We start from the raw sequence: 19,798 nt of genomic DNA on the forward strand, positions 1-19,798 counted from the left end.
TATGTATAAATATTTATATATGTATATACAAATTGTATACATTCTATGCTATGAATTAAATTGCATGCCATATATGTGTTTATATGGCTCCACATAACATTGCATTAATGCTGTGAGTTGTAAATGAGTGTTTTTCTGTTTTACCAATCTAAAAGAGGAGCTCTTTGAGAGTCACAGTAACATTTTACTCTTACACACCGTACTTTGTTTAATTGGAAGACATGCTGAATTTCCGCAGACGTAGTTATTTTATGGGCTGGGTGAGAGAGAGCACAGGGTCAGTGAGCCTTCTGTGTGCAGGCGCACAGAAAGATGTTTCTTCTTCTTGCATGATTAGCTCTTCTCCTGGATTTCCTGAGGACTTGACGGAAAGCTCCTGCTGTGCGGGGGTTGATCTGCCCTCCACTCTTTCAGATACTGCTCCTGTTTCTATAGCTCTTTGTAAAAGGGTCCCAGACCCTTCTGCTGTCCAGGACTCTTCTTGAACTTCTTCAGAAACAGTTGGCAGGACTACGTTATTTCCTGTTAGTGGGGAGAGGACAGAAAAGGGGAGAAAATTTTTGCCTTTTTTTTCTCTCTGTCACGATGGAAAGGCCATGCCTTCCTTTTTCTTTCTTTTTTTTTTTTTTTTTTAATGTTTTTTCTGTTGCTGGCACCAAGGTACTACAGAAGAGAAGATCCATCCTGACATTGCCACTGCATTGTATTCTTTCCAGAATAATTGCAAATGGATAAGGAACTCATACTCTTGCAATCTCACCGTGAAATTGCTATGATTGGGATCCAGGTAGCAAGCCTCCTTCATGATTTTGAAGAGGTTTCCAAAGGTAGTTCTTAGTACTTCTGTATACATACTACCCTCACAGCTGAGGGAGGGAATGACACATCTTCATCATTGTGAAAGACCCCAAACTTTGAAATGTATTGGCACGGACTGATAAACTCTCCTGCGGTCACCTCTTAAAAGGTTACAGAATGGAAATGCCAAAAAACCTTCCCTGGTGGACTGGATGAGTACACTGTGCCAATTATGTGTGCGATCAAGATTTGGTTCTTACTGTTAGTCCAGACACTAAGCTTATGCTTGACGGAGCAAAGTAAGGAAAATTGAAAGGTGGCAAAGTTACCTTTTCTCTTTTACCTTTTACTGTTAGGAAAATGAAATGTTACTTGTAAGTGTAAGAAGTGAAAAATCTTGAGGAATATGATTTTTTTTTTTTTTGTTGCCTCTGTTTATGTTTGGTAATTGTAGCTTCTGTTCACACTGTGAGAGGGCATTACAGAATTCGCTGAGGAAAGAAAATGTTTAGCCTTCTTGTTTGTAGAAGGGCAGTCTGCTAGTTCACACTGTTCATCATTGGCTGCCTTGTTCTCAATGGTGTATATGGCAACTGTGTTAAAGCAATACTTCTCTACTTCTGAGAAATTAGTAATATCACATTGTTTGTCATTATAAAAGTACTGTTTTTTTATGTTTTCTAAATGAACTGGCAGAAAAGTAACTACCTAGAAGCTTCCTACTGTTTCATCAGCATATACGTTTCAGAGACTCTTCAAACTATAGAATATGGTATGTTATGATCTCTTTCTGACCTCTGTAAAGATGAGGTGTCAAAGTAATCACTAAGCTCAAAGAAATACATAAAATATAAAATGCTTTTAAAATCTTTTTTCCTAGTCTTTCCTAGTATCCTAGTTTTTGAAATTTAAGAGTTGAATTTGTATTAATAGAATCAAATAATTTTCTGCAGATATACTGCATCCTGCTTTTTAGCAATTAAATTGATTTTCACAGCATACATCCTGTTCCTTCTCCACCCTGAGAAAGGACTGGTCACTACCACTTCCAGATTCTCTGCTGCATTCCAGTAATTTTGTCTGTTTGATTCTTTTCCTTCATTCTTGGTTACAGAGCTTCTGCTCTGGCATTTTTGTTTTGCTGCTTCTTTTGAGATGCTGTGTTAGAAGAGAAGCCACAATTCTTTCTTCATTCAGTAGAAGTGTTTGCAGCTGACTGTAAAAAAGCAAACAGAAATACTAACCATGAACAATTTATTTATTGTGTATTGGTTCCATTCCCAATTGTTTGAAATGTGAATAATGCTTAATTCGCTCTCTGGCTCCTGATACATAAGTGTCAGTTAGAATCATGCTGTCATATAGAAAAGTCTTCACAGTTTTCTCTAGACTAGGATCAGAAAGGGCTAAAACTGAGTGCTGACGGGACAGTGATTACTTTCAACAAATGTTGGTGTGATTGAGACAAATTCTTGTTTACATAGAATCTAAAGATGGTAGTGCAGTATAGGTAAATTGAACATAAGATGGCTATTTTACCTTTATTTTTTTATGTGTTCAATTCGGTTCCTTCATTCTGTTTGTTTTTTTTTTTTTTTTTAAAGAACATCTTTTTTTTTCCCTGCTAATACCATTCTTTTCCTTTAAAATTTGTTTATGTTCTTTGATAAGCTGAAACACGTTCATGCAGTCCATATTGAAATTTTTGTTTCTAAGCACTTGTCTACAACACTAAACCAACCTAAACAGATCTTCCAAAGTAATTCTCTTACAGAAGGTAATTATCTTACCATATGTCTTGCAACTGGACATACATAGAATTGTTTTGGTTGGAAAAGACCTTTAAGATCATCAAGTGGTTTACACTAAAAATATCCCTATTCCAGAATAGTGTCATAAACACTATATGCAGGGAAGCCCAACATGGAAATTATTTACTTTTTTGTATGTGTACTTTCGGTAACTAGGACTAAATTTCTGTCATATTAGATTTAGATTTAAACTCTGACATCTTTTGAGAGATTATTTCAATTATTGCTTTCAATTATGGTCAGTAGCAAGAATTGTAAAATCCAAAGATACACTTTTTTCTGTTCTTCACTTGTAAGTTTTTCAATATCATATTTCTTAATATTTTAGTGCTGATAGAATCCATTTTGTGTAACATATAGCCCTTTTTTTACATTGCATTTTCTTTTAATAAGGGTGACGTATGCAAAAGAGTTTAAATATGGGCTATCTTTTCTGAAAAAAAAATAGCTTTCAATTTTGTTTTATATTCTTTTTTCAGGAACTTTTGTGCGGTCTCTGTAGTTCAACCCTAGGACATTGTCCCCGATTTTATGAAAATCGGTAGATAGTATTGCGAGTAATTTTATATTGCACTTATTAAATATGGTATTAAAATATGTCAAGTAAATCACCCATCAGTTCTCAAAAGTTTTAGTCTTAGAGAGAAGTGGGACAGCTAGTTATACCAAACCATTCTAGACGTATTCTTTTTGCTCTGCAGCAAAGTGAAGGTTTTGGAATATAGGTGATAGTTGAGATGGAGAATCAGGGGAAGTGATAACATTATGTGATCATTCCAAACATACTGACTTAGTTACAGAGACTACAGATAATATACTTTCTTACATTAAAGTAAATGTGAATAATTTAATTCCAAGAGTATCCAGAATTACCACCATATCTGTTTAACTTGCTTTAAATTATCAAATGTTAACAGAAAATTGAGAGCTTCTTGAAGAATATAGTTTTCAAATTCACATAATTTTTAAAGTGTTTGGGTTATCTCTAAATCTGTAAATAACAAACAATTTCAAAATTTAATAAGAACAAAAGATTTGTGTGCGCTTTGTAAAGTATAGATTTAGAATTAAATATAGTTTACCAGGACTTTGAACTACAGAATGAACTGAAGAACAACTGCAGAATGGTTCTCCTGAACTTTTTTGTTAGTTTATCGCTGCAACTTTGAAAGATGGTTCCCACGTCTGTTTCACAGCTGCTGTTAGTCTAGGTAGTTGCAGGCCTCTACCTTGCACAAGGAGAGCACTGAACAGAGCTGAGTCACAAACTCTGGAGTTTTTTCTGGGAAGCCTTTAAGCCCTGGCAGCATTGTCTGTGGCTGACTGTAGAGGCAGTGAAGTCTCCCCAGGTATGAAAGCCCTACATCTTTTGGATTTTCTGGAGCGTCTATAAAACCAGAGTCAGAAAATCCAGGGTCTCCAGTCTTTCCAGACACCAAGAAATCTAGAGAAGGGAGGTGTATTTTAACGGTGCAACTGTGTTGGACAAAACCGCATTATTTATATTAGTATCAACTGTTAACAGTGTTTCTGGAGAAACTTCAGTATGGGTAACTATCTCACTGTTCTGTTCCCTGCAGCATCAGTAATGACCACTGGCAGATAAAAGAATGTGGGTCATTAATAATCCCTTGTCAGAACTGTCAGGGAATTCCAAAGTGTCTGTGTTGGCTAGATTGCGTAAGAACATGTCTACATAGTTTAAAAGTCTACTAAAAGTACATATCATAGTCTTAATATAGGAGCAGTTCTTAGTGGAAAAGAAAGGAGAAACAGCATTATAGAAATTTTAGATTTTTTGAGGTTATATTCACATAGCACGACAGCTGCTCTGGTGGTTTACAATATTTTCACTCCTTATCTGAGGTTTAACCCTCAGCGGCTGAAATGGAGATAAAATCTTGAGTAGCAGCATCTGTTTCAGCAGTGAATTTCTGACAACAGCATTAGCAAATTATAAATATCTGAAAATATATAGCAAGATCAACATTCACTTTTGTTTCCAACTTATCTTTCAGAAAAGCACCTCCCACCAAAATTACTAATTTATAGGATCTTTTTGTCTTAAATAGTGTCTGCTTGAAACTATGTTTATTCAAAATAGTTAGGCAAATAATTTTTAGTTTAATCCTTTTAAAGTTTTGGGAATATGCACAATTTTTCATGAATTTTTGCTGGTTCAAGCTAAATTAATTTGATTGCTTCCTTCTTGTAAAGGTAGCAATATGAAGAATAAAGTTATGTCTTGACTTTAAATTGCTATAAAAGAGGTTTAAATATAAAGTACTGTATAAATTGCTACTATGGCTTTCACTGAATTATACAAGACTGTAATGTACATGTTATGAGAAAAATGGGTGCAGAATTGTAATATCAGTTGATGAGAAAAGAGTTCATGTATAATTGAAGAGAATATATTGATAAAGGACAATTCAAACTTGAAAATACTCATACAAGGTGAATGCAAATATGTGGCAAATGGTCATTTCAGTTCACAAGAAATCCTGGAGCATAACTGTAAACAGCACTTTGGACATAGTCTTGCTATGCAAAGTAATAGCAAATAAAACAAAGCTGTTGTTCAGAAAGAGAGTTCAATAGAAGGCTTTTTTTTTTTTTTTTCCTATTGGGATATAAATTCTTCAACTAAATGTGCATATGAAACTTAACTGGATAGAGTTTTTCTTCTTGTTTGTGCTTAAGAAGCTAATTTTTAAATTACTCTGTATTTTTCAAGGTCTCTGTGCTTTCTACTTCAGCAGCAGCATATGGATGGAAGGGAAGCTCCACTACTGCTGATTTTTTTTTTTTTTTTTTTTTTTTTTTTGGCACATGCAAATGTGAAGAAGGAGGAAGAAACAACAAGGGAAAGTGACACTAAATTTATTTTGGCAGTGAGGGTTAATTATATATGGGCATTTCCAGGGGAGTTCCACCTGGCTTATTTTTTTCATCCAAGAATTTCACGTACACTTTAGAAAAATGTATAAAATAACTGTTGAGAACATTGGCAGGTTGTGTCTGGATTGGAGAGGGAAGTAGTCATTTGGTCTCCTGTTCTAGTGAAACAGCACATGTTATAGCAGCAAGAAATGCAAGACCAAAAAAATGAAAAATATGGTCCAGAATAGAGAGTAGTATATTTGAATGTAATGATTTTGAAAATAAGCTGAAAGTTTTTTGTGAAAAAGTTCCTTGTGTTAAAATGACGGTGTAGGGTCTAACATTATCTTTTGATCGAAAAGCAAAGGTGGAATGAATGAGACAAGAAAGGCAAATTAACCCTACGTACATGAGTCTAGTGAGGCTAATAATGCAGTGCAAATCTAGTCCTGGTTTCTCATTCTAAAAAGTGTGTTCACAAAATAGAGAAAATGTAGGAAAGAGAAAAGCGTAGATTCAGAACTGGGAAAACGCTTTATCATATTTGGTAATAAGTTTGTTTATAAAAAAGATTACTGAAGGCTTATTTCAGCTGTTGTATACGCATTTTATTGTAGAGAAGACAGAGATTGCAATAGAGAATTTTGCTTAGTAAGTTAGAGGAGAATTTAACAATAATATAGGAGCTAGTTCTGGTCTATAACATTGTAACTTTTGGAACGGACTGTTTAAATGGCAGTTTGCTACTATATATCTGACTATTCTCAGGTTAAGTTGTGATGCATTTTGTAAACACTAAACAAGATGCTAGTCTCAGTACAAAAGTGACAAGGAGAATCCATTTGTCTTTTTTTTTTTTTTTTTTTTTGTGTCAAAGACAGAGCTAGTTTTAAATCTATGAATAATTCTACCTGAGGAAATAAAGGAAATTAGGAGATTATTGGATAGGGTATAAACCTTAGTGCACCCATATTTTGCATCCAAGAATACAATCTGATACACATAGCTCAAGAAGACACAATTGAGTTGGGTAAGATGCAGACAATGGCAGCTCAAATGGTCCAGAGGCTGGACCCCATAGTAATAGGACTGTGGTGTTTGAGGAAGTTGGTAGAAGATTGATTAAAAGGAGATAACAGATGGAATCTGCTGCATGTTTTTGTTGAGGCAGACAGTATCTGTAGTCTCAAAGAAGAACTTCAAAAATTCTTGTATAGCACGTCTGTAAATCGGTACAAAAAAAAAGCAAAAAAGAGTGTCGGCTTTAATGTCCTTAGTAGTATGAAGTGAACAGACCTCAAGAAGTGCCCAGGCTAATGTGCCCAGATAGCACCTTCTCTTGACGCTACTTGAGATGTGCTGGCAGGCTACACAGACTTAATATGACCCAATAAGGCATTTTCTCTGGCCTTGCATTCGGAAAGACATATATTTTCATCAAGCATTTTTCACCATTATTTATTTACCACTGTACCTTTTCCAGAAAAGCTGATTTGGAGATTCTTGTTTCACACTGTTGATATAGTTGAAACCTAGGAAGCGAAATGGAAAACAATGGCACGCATTTGAGCAAATGCATTTTATAATTTTGGAAAATTAGAACATTACTGTTACCGATGGCAGAGCTCACATGTATGCCAGCTGTGTGGCAATGTGTGTATATGCTGCTGTGGGGCAGGAAACACGAGGATTAGAGTTATTTTGCAGGATGCCTTCTAATGCTTTACAGTTCACAGGAAAAGTACGTTAGTGGAAAATCCTAGTCACCTTTTTTCTTCTTTTTATAGTCCTTCATTTTCAGACATACTGTTCATATGAAGAAGTGTAACGTGTCCACTGACCTTTTTCAGTCTCTGTGGTCTGATGAAAGTGACTTAAAGGTTGTAGCATCTAAAGATGTATGCATTATAAAAAAAATAGAGGTAGATTGCAGCTCAGAAAGATCCTACAATGTCTTATGAAGATGACATTGTACCTGCTCTTAAGTCTAGCTTTTCTGATCAAGTGGATAAGGATTTCCTTAAAAATGTGAATGGTATATAGTTTCTTTTCAAATTAAATATCTTACAAGGAATTAATTTAAATCCCTTAAAATAATTTGGCAATGCACTAATTGAAGATCAATTTTTTATTTAAGACATTTATTAAAACTTTAAGTACTGTATGAAATAAAAATGTAGGTATACTATCCCTTTTATAAACTTCCATAAATGCTTTTGGTCAATGGCTACTTGATTAACATGCACTAACTGCTTTAAACAGCTGCCTCTTCATGATAGGCTTTGGTGATAAATGTTTATCACTTGGGTGTTGACTCTTTATATTGCATTCTGACATTTATGAATTATGATTTTTATCAGTTTCCCATATCAGGAACTGCAGCAATGTACAGTATTTTATTAAAGCGTATCTAAAATCACAAATTCCAATGTTGCAATGTTGTAAAAGTTGGTCATATTATGACAGTATGCCTGCTTGCTTCTGAAGTTTTGTTGAACCTTGTAAGTTACAACAAATTATTTTAGAATTTACTAATACATAAAAAATCAGTTGCTTATTGCTATGCTATTGAAAAAGTATTATTCATGACTTTTTACAAACATCCCCAGTCTAGATAGAAACAAAAACTGGAACTGTTTTTTGTCATGTTTTATTTCTACTCATTCCTCCTTTGTTAACCAAACATGATTCTCTTAGAGTGATGATTTGTATTCTGCTTAGCAGCTCAGTGTTGGTTTTTACTCATGAATTATAGACTTCTAAGAATAGTACAGTGAAATGAAGTGCTTTGGAGACTCATAAGTATAAAGGTGTGGATAACATGAGTATGTTAAAAATAGCTTTTAGATTTACATGAAAAATGTGTGGGATTTTCCCATGGCAGAAAGGCTTCAGAAAAATTTTCTCAGCTATACATTATTTGACAGTAGCTCAGTACCTACACAGAGCAGGAGCTCATTTGGTGTCTTGAGAAAAGCAGCTGAGTATCTGTGACAATTCATGATTGATCTCAATTTAGATAACTGATAGGTTATGTATAGATAGCTGAATGACAACTAAAGTCTGCATAAACCTGATCCTTGAATCTTTCTGGAATTCTTTGTGCATCAGGTGTAGGATGGAAAAAAAAAAAAAAACAACCAAGGAGCATTTCTTCTCATAGGTTTAAAACTTACAGGTGTTGCTAAAAACTAATAAATGCATTTTCAGTGCTATTTCGATTTGCTGCTTCTTTTTTTCCTTCTGAATAAATGTGAATATGTGAATGGAGGCTAGAGAGGATTTTCAACAAAACTTGGCCATGAATTTGTTTATCTGATTTTGAAATACAGAAGTTGGAATATGTGGATAAAAATTGTAGATTTTGTTTATATGAAAATATTAAATCTTCCTTTCCAAATTATTCTCAGATTCCCAACTGCAGCAAGATACCTTGATTTGTTTACCTTTTCAATAGCCAGAAAAATCCACTTTTTGTCTGGAGTGCACCAAACCTTCTTTTCAGATGTATAGACCAGTAATTCTGTATGGGTTCCTCTCTAATATCTGCACTTGTTCGGCTGAGAATTTATAGGTGCCTTTGTTAATAAATGTTGGTTTCTGCCATTGAGCGGATCTGCCAAGTCTTTAGCATATGATGGTTTTTTGTCTCTTTTTTCTTCTTATCTGTGAGTGCATGACTCAGTGTCTTATTCTTCCCTGAAAAATACACTTTAACCTTGGGCACAAGATGCACTACTCTCAGAGCTAGAAGATCAAGAGTTTGGATCTCTTTGATGTTAATAGATCTGTCACGTCTTTCCATTTTACAAAGAAAGCATTTTGAAGGATCAGTGAGAATAAAAAGGGGGTCTTAAATGTAAGAAGACCAAATCTAAACTTCTCATTTTTTAGATTTTGTGTCAGATTTGTGGACCTTACAATTTTCCTCATATCAGCAAGACAATTTTTCTAATTACATATTACTGTTTTCTTATTAGGTGTATTACTATTTACCTCTTAGGTGATGAACAGAATGTAAAATTACAAATCATCAGAACTGTTCTGCTTGAGCTACAGGTATCTTAAAACAGAAAACACTTCTATCTCTTGTGCACAGATCACCCTCAAAAATGGTATTTGTTAGGCATCTGACTGTAGGCAACAGAAGGGTCTATACTGAGAATGTCAGATTCAAAGGAAGAGGGTTTGTTTTCTTAATTGTTTTCACAAGTGTCACCCTGGTACCCCACCCGAAGCTAACTTTCAAGAGGTAGATTAATATTCCTTATTTGTAGTTCTTTACCTTAAACAGCATATTCAGATATTACAGGTAAATTTTTGGATTTTGGATTGAGGAAAAAGAAGTTACTAAGGTAGGCAAGCACTCCCTGCTGTTTGGGAGAATGCTGCTAGGAAAACGCAGGTCACGTAATGCACAGTTTCAAGGAAAGCTGGTGTCTTTGACTGTACAGTGGTAATACAGGCACTGAGATCTCAACAGTATCCAAAAGACTGATCACTTTAGAAGGCTACAGCAATTTGTTCCCAATAATTTGCTCAGAAAAATAAAAAGGTAATATTTCATACTATATGCTAAGTCATTTACACTCAAATGCTTTGAGATTGAAATTCTAAAAAAGTTCTTAAGTCCCAGCTCAGTGAAAGTATTTCAGTGATGTTAATTTCTGGTTACAACACAACTGTTTTATTGAAGATAAATAAATTGTGCTATTACTTTTTCTCTGGAGGGGAAGTTATGTTCCTCTAACACATTTCCTTTCTCTTTAGAATGTACACGTGGCCCAGAAAAGACAATTAACATAGTAATGACTTAAAGGTGAATAAAAAATGGAATCACGAATACCATTTAACTGTAAACAGTATTTTAGGATAATTTAAATCTCACCACTGTAGTATTTATCTCTAAATGCTCCTAATATAAAAGTTTTTAAAAGAGCATGCAAGATTTCTGATAATGAATGTTTTTTCATTCTTCTGCCAAAATACCCTAAGTTACACAAAGACAGCAGAGTCTACGGTCTAAAAATTGTGTTGATGCTCGAGTCTTCTTTTTTGTCACAATCTGAGTACTCAGCTCCGAGTTCTGCCTGTCCTTTAGGGCAGCGGGTGTGCTGTTCCTATGCCTGTACTATTGGGTGATTATACCTCTTACAATCTGTGGCCCAGTTTCCTTCAGGCAAAGCTGGAGTGTTTTCTGACTGGAGGTGGAAGCCAGCAGGGGATGTCTTCTGCATTGTGAAGGTGTGCTATTTGCTGTGAGGAAGTGCTCTTCTGCTGGCCTGGGTGGAATGCAAAGGTTTTGCTGTGCACCTAGTGACGGCCGTGCCCGAATGTCACCACCCACTGCTTACGCTGTGTTCTGTAGCACCAGAGAGTGACCACACTTTTCTGCTGTCCTGTGGATCTCCTGTGGGCCTCTCCCTGTTGGTTCAGCAATTCAGATTTCCTTTATTTTCTTTGACCCTTTCTGTTTCTTCCTGTGTATCCCCTTTCTCCTTCAGCTGCCTTTATTCTCTCTATTGCTCGCTTCTCCACTCCTAATGCCGAAACTAAGCACCAGTTTTCATAAATGTCTGTGGAATCTGCTATAGGAGTGTTGTCAATTATGCATCACAAAGTAGAAACAAAGCAGGAGCAGCCGTGTGGAAATAATAGGCTGAAAAATTCATCAAAGAAATTTCATCTAAGTTGCAGAAACTCATTAGAGGTCAGCAAAGTAGCATTACGACATAAAGCTTAAGCAGTAGTAGCCTTGCTTTTTTTCATATTCAGATGGACGAGCTTTCTCACTGTATTTCTTGGGTTTTTTTTATATTTAAAATTGTTTTCACTTAACCAGACTGTTTCCCAAAATGACAAAGATCCTTTCAGTGGTATCTGTATTGTATGATCAGAGAGACAAGACTTATTTTCTGCTGATCTTTCAGTATTTTCAATGAAGAAAGGGTGAGCTCTCATTAATGACATAAAAAGAAGCCAAACTCTATTTTTTTATCTGTCAAGACTAGATAGACCTTTTCAAAGGGGAGTGATGCACAAGTATTCTATTTTTTTTTCTAATGGTAAAAAGGAAAAAAAAGTTGTTGTTTTACCTCTGCAAAGAATTTTAAGAATCCTTGTTCTGCTAAAATGTAACATACTTTCCCAACTTACTAGACTGTAGAATTATGAGCTCTGGCAAAGTTATTTTTTCCTTCTCTGCGTACTTTTTTTTGTTTTTTTGATTGTGGATTATTTTTTTCTGAAACCGAAGTAGCACAGCCTTCACACTTTAAGTACCTGTAAGAAGAATGTAGTTCTCAGGGTCGTATCCTAAAAATAGAAAGTTTGGATAAACCTAATTGATTGTAGACTTGCTGTTATTCATTATCTTAATTAGTCTAAGTAATTAAATCATTAATTGATTGGCACCGATCCCTTGCTAACAAACAGTAAAACTTAGTGCTTTCCTGCTTGATCCCCTAAGACCTGCCATTTCAGTTCTTCATGCAACTCTTCACTTACGGTTTTTGTGCTGTCAAGAGGGGTGAAGCCAAGGCACAGTGCTGTAGCTCTCCAACACAGCCAGCGCTGGGAGGGGGTTAACCTTGCCTGTTGGTTGTACTTTTAGACGGACTGCTTCTTGATGAGTGTTGCCTCAGTGAAAAATAAAACACAATAGCAAGCTGACTGTAGCTAATTAATGCTGGACAATGAACCATGTAATGGAGTTCATTGTAGAGACCTGACTGGGTTTTTTTGACAATTAATTTTCATTGTTCGTGGTTTTCTGTAGGGATTCTTTTGTGGATATGTATTTCAATAAAAGTGTTTGGGGTATGGAACGATTAATATTTTGCTTCAGTGACCAGGATAGACATTCACCCGTCCATATTCAGGATTGTAATGCTGAGTCTGCCTGCCAAATTCAGTGGCTGAAAATTTGTTTCTAGTAATTTTGATTGGTTAGTACTGTATCAGCTAATGCTGTATCAGCTAGTTCTGATCAAACTACTGTTCAGCTCATATTGGTCACCTAGAACTGAATCAAAATAGTGATCTTTTAAAAACTGCATCATTGACAGTGAGCGATTTCTCAAGCTTATATGACATAGTTGGCAATTTTATTCCAAGGTAGATATACTTAAGATTGATATTTGTCCTTGGGTTCATTAGGGAATTAAAATGAAAGTTGAGAAATTCTTATATTTTTTTTCCTTAAATAGGATATTGTATCAAAACTGTGCTCAAGGTGCTGTTCCGAGGCACCTGGGCAAGATAGAGAAATGGACTGACAAGAAGCTCATGAAATTCAAGAAGGGGAACTCGTGAAGTTCAAGAAGTGGAACTGGCAAGCCCCACACCTGGGGATGAACAACCCCTTGCATGCTGGGGACTGACCAGCTGAAAAACAGCTTGACAGAAATGGCTGGGGGTTCTGGTGGACAAAAAGTTGACCATAAACCGTCAATGTGTCCTTGCAGCAAAGGAGGCCAACAGCTTCTTGGGCTGAGGTGATCCTTCCCCTCTACTCAGCACTGATGAAATGCATCCGGAGTGCTGGGTCTGGTGGTGGGCACGTCAGTACAAGTACATGGACATACTGGAGTGAGTCTAGTGAAGGACCAAAAAGGCAGTGACGGGATTGAAACATTGTTCATACAAAGAGAAGTTAAGAGCTGGGACTGCATAGCCTGAAGAGAGAAGGCTTAGTGAGATCTTATCCATGTATGTATAAACACCTGATGTTAGGGAGTGAAGATGTGGGAGCCAGACTCTTCTCAGTGGAGCCTAGTGGCAGAACAAGAGGCACAAACTGAAACACATGAATCTCTGTTTAAACAGAGCATTTTTAAAATTTTATTGAAGCAGAGACATTATTATTATTATTATTATTATTATTATTATTATTATTATTATTATTATTATTATTATTATTACAAGAGTGACTGAGCACTGGAGCACGTTGTCGAGAGTGTTTGCAGACTCTCCATTCTTGGAGATACTTAAAACTGAACAAAGCAACTTTCTGTAGCTGACCCAGGTCTGAGCCAGGGTTGGACTAGACACTCTCCAAATGTGACTGCCAGCTTTAGTGAATCTGTGGTTCTATGAAAATTAATACCTAAATTTCATTGTGCCCTTAATACTTTTAATGTTCTATTTCAGCTGTTGATATGACACTGTGGAAGTAAAATATTATTAAGCTTACTAGTTTTTTGGAAATAGGTATAAGAATGGGAGATCTTATAATATCAAAACAAAAAAAAAAGGCTATTTTCTTAAAACAGTGAGGGACCAGATAAAAATTGGCAGTTTAATAATAATTAGATTTCTTTTCTGTAAAAAATTAACATCACTATATTCACAATGGAAAGCAAACCCAAAACTTGAAAGTGTTAACACAACTATATGCCATCATGACAGAACAATAAGTAGGAGAGATGGGTGACATACAAAACTAGAGGGTCTACCCTTTCAAATTCTACACGTTCTGGTTTTATGCCACTTACAATAAGGCAAAGGACTGCATGACGAGGTCTCTGTCTTGCATGTGTCACTGTCACTTCGAGTGTTGTTCCAAATCTGAAAGTCTGTGACCAAGAAACCTAGTGTTTATTTTGGCTGAAGGAATGATCTCTTTTCCATAAATACATAACTTCAGTTTTCTGTATCATAGATGTCTGTAAATGTGTGGGTGGAATTCTGCACAAATGAAATCAGTGGGAAAAAATCCTATCCAAATTACAGAGTCCAGGACTTCTATCTTCCTCTATATTTACACTGTGTGAAACATGCCATCAGAGTTCCAATTGTAGAAAGAAAATCATTGACACACATTAATTTGGTACATTTAAAATGAAAGCTACAAAAGCTAAGTATGAGTTAAAAAATAAAAGACTTGTGTATGCTCAGTACACTTCAGTACTAAGTTTTGACGAGGCCACTAGAACTCCATTGAATCAAAATCCCTACTACTTGAACAGTGCCTTTACTGTTTTACTTTCTCAACTATCTGTGTTCAAAACCTTTAGATTAAAACATTGGTATAATTTACTACTTTATTAAAGTAACGTATACCATGAGTTCAATGAATAGAAATTGTATAATGCACAGAATATCTTTTATTTAGTTGCTTGAACTTTTTCTAGAGTGTAACAAAAATATGTATTTTGTTATAAATAAGTGTATAATTTCCTACTGAATGACAGGCAAAAAAACCCTTTTCATTTCAAACCAGGTTCATTTTCAGTCCTGAAGTTCTTTTCATTAATACTTTCTGCATTGTTTTTTTAGTTCCCTGATTTTCTACTTAAGTTTTGGACAAGAGAAAGAGTAATAATATTTAAAGATGGGTGCCAAAACCTAATTATTTTAGTTGTACACCATTCTGTGGTAAAGATGGCTTAAAATGAGTGGAAGCAAAACTCTAAGGTTTTATTATTTATGTTTGTTTGTGTCATGTTGACGCTAGATTTCTATAATTATTAGTCATAAAATATTTAGGTTTTTTCATCTGTTCACTGTGAGATTGAATTACCAGTTTGTTTTCAAAAATGAATGAGAAGCCTGATGGTGACTGAAGCTTTATAGTACATGACATTATCTCTCTCACTGGCTAGAAATAATAAAAGTACATCACAATACATCTTGGCCATTAATGGCTGACCTCTAGTGTGCAGTGGAGCCATGTAATTGAATAATTCCGTTTGTGAAGGGAGTGAGTGATTATAAGAAATGGAATTTAAGTACAGCAAAATGATAAGGGAACTGCTTGATGATGGTGAAAACAGTTAAAGAATGGAAAAAACCCTGCTTTTGATCCCCCTGGGCTGGCTATTTTACTGTGCCATTAGGAATTTGAGGGCAGATTGCAAACAAATGTGAATAATAATTGTTCTTTCATTTTGACAGTGGCACGATTCCACAGGTCAAAAAAATACTAGGCCATAAGAATGAGATTGTTCTGTTACATTTAGTTATTCATCAATGAAATGTCACACAGAGACAAAAAAAAAAAAAAAAAGGAAAGTAAATGTAAATAGTTTGGACTAATTGAAATGACAGGTTAGATAACAAAAGATTTCAAAGCCTCAACTATTCTTGCTGCTGAAAACAGTAATTCTGTGGTGTTCCCTACAATACAAAATCATCTTTGAACTGGAACTTCTTTAATGGAGTGACGTTTCCAAACGATGATTAGTCAGGTTCTGCTGCTACCTCAGGATTTTACTTTAAATCAAACGAAAAAAGGAAAGATGCATTTTTCTGTTCATCTGATGTAGAAATTGATGGATATGCAAAGTACAAAAGAAAGTATTTCAATAAATTTTTTAACTAAAAAGGAAGAGAAGAATGATCTGCTCTAGAATTCTGGATTTGAGTGAAGACTACTTCTAGTAAATAAATGAAATTCAAGGCTTAAGATAAGATAAAATGTGAAAAAGCTTCAGAAATACCTAGTGACAACCAAATTGTCAAATTAAGTGCAATTTACAGATGCAAATAAGGTTAATATGGGCAAACCGTGATACTTGATATCCATTGCAACGTTTTTTTTTTTAAACTTACATATTTGTACTCTGAGGTGTGTCTGCAAGGGTTGTGCATGTTAATTACAGTTGCCTATTAAGAAAGGACCTCAAATACACATTAGATAAAATATTTAACACCCATTTATATACTAAAGGACTGCTAAAATCATATTAATTACGTTAATATCTATGCAATAGGTTCATAATTTAAGAGTTTGAGGTTATTTTGCTTAGAAAAGGCAAGGCTTGTGATGAATGGAAAAACCTTTTACTCTTCTAGTGGATAGGTATTTAATACAGTTTTTGGTCTATGAAAGCACATAGATTATAAAAAACTTCTTGTACATTTTGCATTTATAGTGATCTTACAAATACATGCTACATCAATTTCTCTCCTGCTATGTACTACTGAAAGTGTCTTAATACAGCCAAATTTGTGTATGTGTTAGTAACAATAGAAACGTCACAATATTTCATGCAGGTTTGATTTGCAGCTTACCTCATAGAATGAGTTAATGCTGACAGTCTCACATGATGGTATTCTAGAATAACTTTCTTCAAAGAGCATTTGAGTTATTTAATATTCAAAGTATGTGAATTCTGTCTCTTTTGAAAAGCATTTCTCATATTCTAATATAAAAACATTATCTTATCACAGTAGTAGGTAGAAATCGCTAAATGAAATATATTTTCCATTGCAATACATATGCTTGTTATTCACGTGTAGCCTCCTGATATCTGCTTCAGCTGCTTTTTTTGTATATAAAGAATAGGATTAAATGAATTATAAATGAGGCATTGTGATTAAAATCTAATCTGAATGTTGAAGATATTTTGAGGAAATATCCAGCAAATAAATATAGTGATGAAACTTGAGAAATAGAGTAATATTGTAGCAGCCTGCCTTTTAGTCACATCAAAGTAGACATACTTCATATTATTTTCAGGTTTATTCAAAACGTTGATGCAGCTTCTGCCATCTCTCTGCCTTGCTTTTCTTTCATTGGGATTAGGTCAAAATGTCTCACAAATAGCCTCTTCTCCCCACAAATATGGTTTAGTAACCTAATGCAGCTGTTCAGCATCTGTCTTCCACGCACAGAGCTATACTGGTAGGTTTCATAAAGAAAATGAGGGGTCCTTTTACAGTTTGTCTTACTTCATTTCAGTTTTTATCTGTGCATTGATTGGCCAGATGATTTGGCATAAAATAATTAATGTTCCCACTTAATAAATAAGTTAGTTCACAGATATTTTGAAAAGGCCCAAATCATTCAAGAACATGGCCAAATAAATGTTTTCAAATAATAATTTAGTAAGTGAAACTTTAGTAAATGTGAAATACCACATATTATTTCTGTGCTATTTATCAGTAATCTAATTTTATTTTTTGGGGATATGGTAATAATAGTTACAAATAATAACACAACTCAGCATAAAATAATAAAATGCATAATAAAACAACTTATAATAGTTACAATTATACAGAGTACTTGGTAGGCACTATCCTTTATAGAACAGGTACATTTTTACTTCATGAAATCTGTTAATCTACTATCAGATCATGCAAACACTTCTAATAGTGGCATTAGTATGACTTCTCTTGATAGCAATTCACTTTTCACAGCCTGGAGCATAATTTTTTGTTCATTTGGTCATTATTTCTCTTCCCTTTGTGTCTGCTTCTCCCTACCTTTAACGCTCTCTCTCGTCTGAATGCTCACGTAAGTGATTTTTCTCCTTTCGCCATGTTGGAGTAGTAGGTATGTCAGTGCTAACAGAGATCACAGATTGAAAAGGAGGTCAATCAGTAGCAATAGCAGGTGATACAAGCAGTGTTTTCTTTATGTTCTCCATCATCTGTTTTACTTCCTTGCATTTGCGATGTGACAAATGTAACTGCCTTCACTTAATTTATTTCTCTGCCCTATAACATCCTTTTGGACCAGTGACAGCTGGAGAAACAACCTGTGATGGTTGGAGCTTGGAACTCTTCCCTGCACTGATAGCGGCATTCATTCCTTGGTTTTGTATTGTTGGAGAACAACCGTGACTGCCATGTATTAAGAAAATTCTGCAGCCTGTGGATCAAGCTGCTATTTCTGTTTCTTTGTTTTCAGCTGGGTTGCCAATCTGCTAGAATCCTTTTGGTCAAGATCTCCCTGAGAGATGGAGTAAGGTCCAGAACAGTATCTGTTGAAAAAGGCACTTAGCAGAGGCATAAGGCTTCTGCAAATCACCTGGCAAATGCCACTTTCTCATATGTAGGGTGCCAGCATCAACAGCAAATGAACATATGCAAACAAAATTCTTCTATATAAAGAACCTGTATAATAGCACTTTGAACAGAACTATACTAACTACAGGTTTAAACTATATTGATATATTAAAAAAAGAAGTTGCACAAAGAGAGATCAGGATTTTTGAGCTTTATTTATTAAATTGATGTAGATAAGGGGAGACAGATAGTTTACTTGACTGAAGTATATTAGTTTAATTCTTTTCAAACTGTGTTTTTCAATTTTTTTGTTTGTTTTTACCTTTTGCTTATACATTTTGAGTTTTTTTTTTTTTTTTTAAGTATTTACCCCATAAGTCCTTTATTTTCGTAAAAAAATAGTCTCAGCCTTACGTTTAGCTTTTGTTTTGTGAGGTATTCTGTAATATGGAATTTCCGTAAGTTTGTTACATTTACTGTTACAACTCTGCTTTAGGAAGATTGTTTTATGTTGATATATCAATTGGGTTTGTTTGAAGAATATGAGAAAAAATCATGCTGATGTCAACCTAGTTTTTGTGGTATTCCAATATAAAGTTTTATTGTAAGTTTTCATAGCATTTTCAAGGAAGCGATAGTCAGAAGCAGCATTAGGGTATGCTTATCACTATGTGGTCTGTGTATACAAGCCAGGTAGCTGCAAATGAACTATTTTGAATGAACTGATTTGTTCTTAGATGAATATTCAAGTCTGCATCCAAGCCAGCCTTCTGTTCCACACAAATTGTGTCCTGGTGAGTTAGTTCCCAGCACCATAGCACATCAGTGAAACAGAAGGTGTCGTACATAATTGCTGACCGTGTTCTTGTTTTTCACCTTACTAGGCTAAGCAAATGGTTCTAGGTGCAAAGCTGTAAATAGTGAAGAGATGAGAGACGTCATTAGGAATTGTTAGTGTACATCCAAAGGAAGAATTAGGACTTTAAAGTGTGTAAAGAAAGTATTACCATATGTCTTTACAAGGATTTTCTTTATTTTAATTAATCTTTCACTCCTCATTAAGTTTTTTGTATTTGCCTTTTTTCTCTTTTTTTTTTTTACCAGTTCTAAATATTTTTAAATTTGCAATGTAGACTGATCAAATGATATAAAATTTATACTGCCTCCTGCACTGTTCATGAAAGAGAGCTCAGATTAATGAAAACACAATCCTTTTCTTTCTTCCGAAAATTAATATTTTGCTCTTGAGACATAGAAAATTGGAGGTATCTTGGTAATTTTAAGGTTTTGATGCAGTCCATGACAGTGGAAGTTTGCATACTGTATTACCAGTTTGATGCATCTCTCATGTTCATTTTGTTTCTCTGTGGTTTTGTTGGGTAATAAAATGTTGGAGGCATAGTATATTTTGCTATTACTTTGCTTTAAGCCACTGTTAAATATCAAGTTATCTGTGACAGGAAACTAGTGTACTGGGTTACTGAAATACACTGACCTAATCATTCATATTTACTCTAAAACACTTACTCTTTACCTTCTTAATCTCTTTCTGCTATGATTTACTTTATTTT

At 34.8% G+C, this 19,798-nt stretch overlaps 1 protein-coding gene across 1 annotated transcript in view; it reads left to right on the top strand.

Moving 5' to 3' along the window:
• Nucleotides 1–19,798, top strand: part of PTPRD (protein tyrosine phosphatase receptor type D) — a gene marked incomplete at both ends in the record, with an annotated part of 283,207 nt that overhangs the window by 3,696 nt on the left and 259,713 nt on the right. The window lies entirely within an intron of this gene.

The sequence above is a fragment of the Vanellus vanellus genome, assembly GCF_965231255.1.
Source record: "Vanellus vanellus genome assembly, chromosome: Z".
In the NCBI taxonomy this organism is placed as follows: domain Eukaryota; kingdom Metazoa; phylum Chordata; class Aves; order Charadriiformes; family Charadriidae; genus Vanellus; species Vanellus vanellus.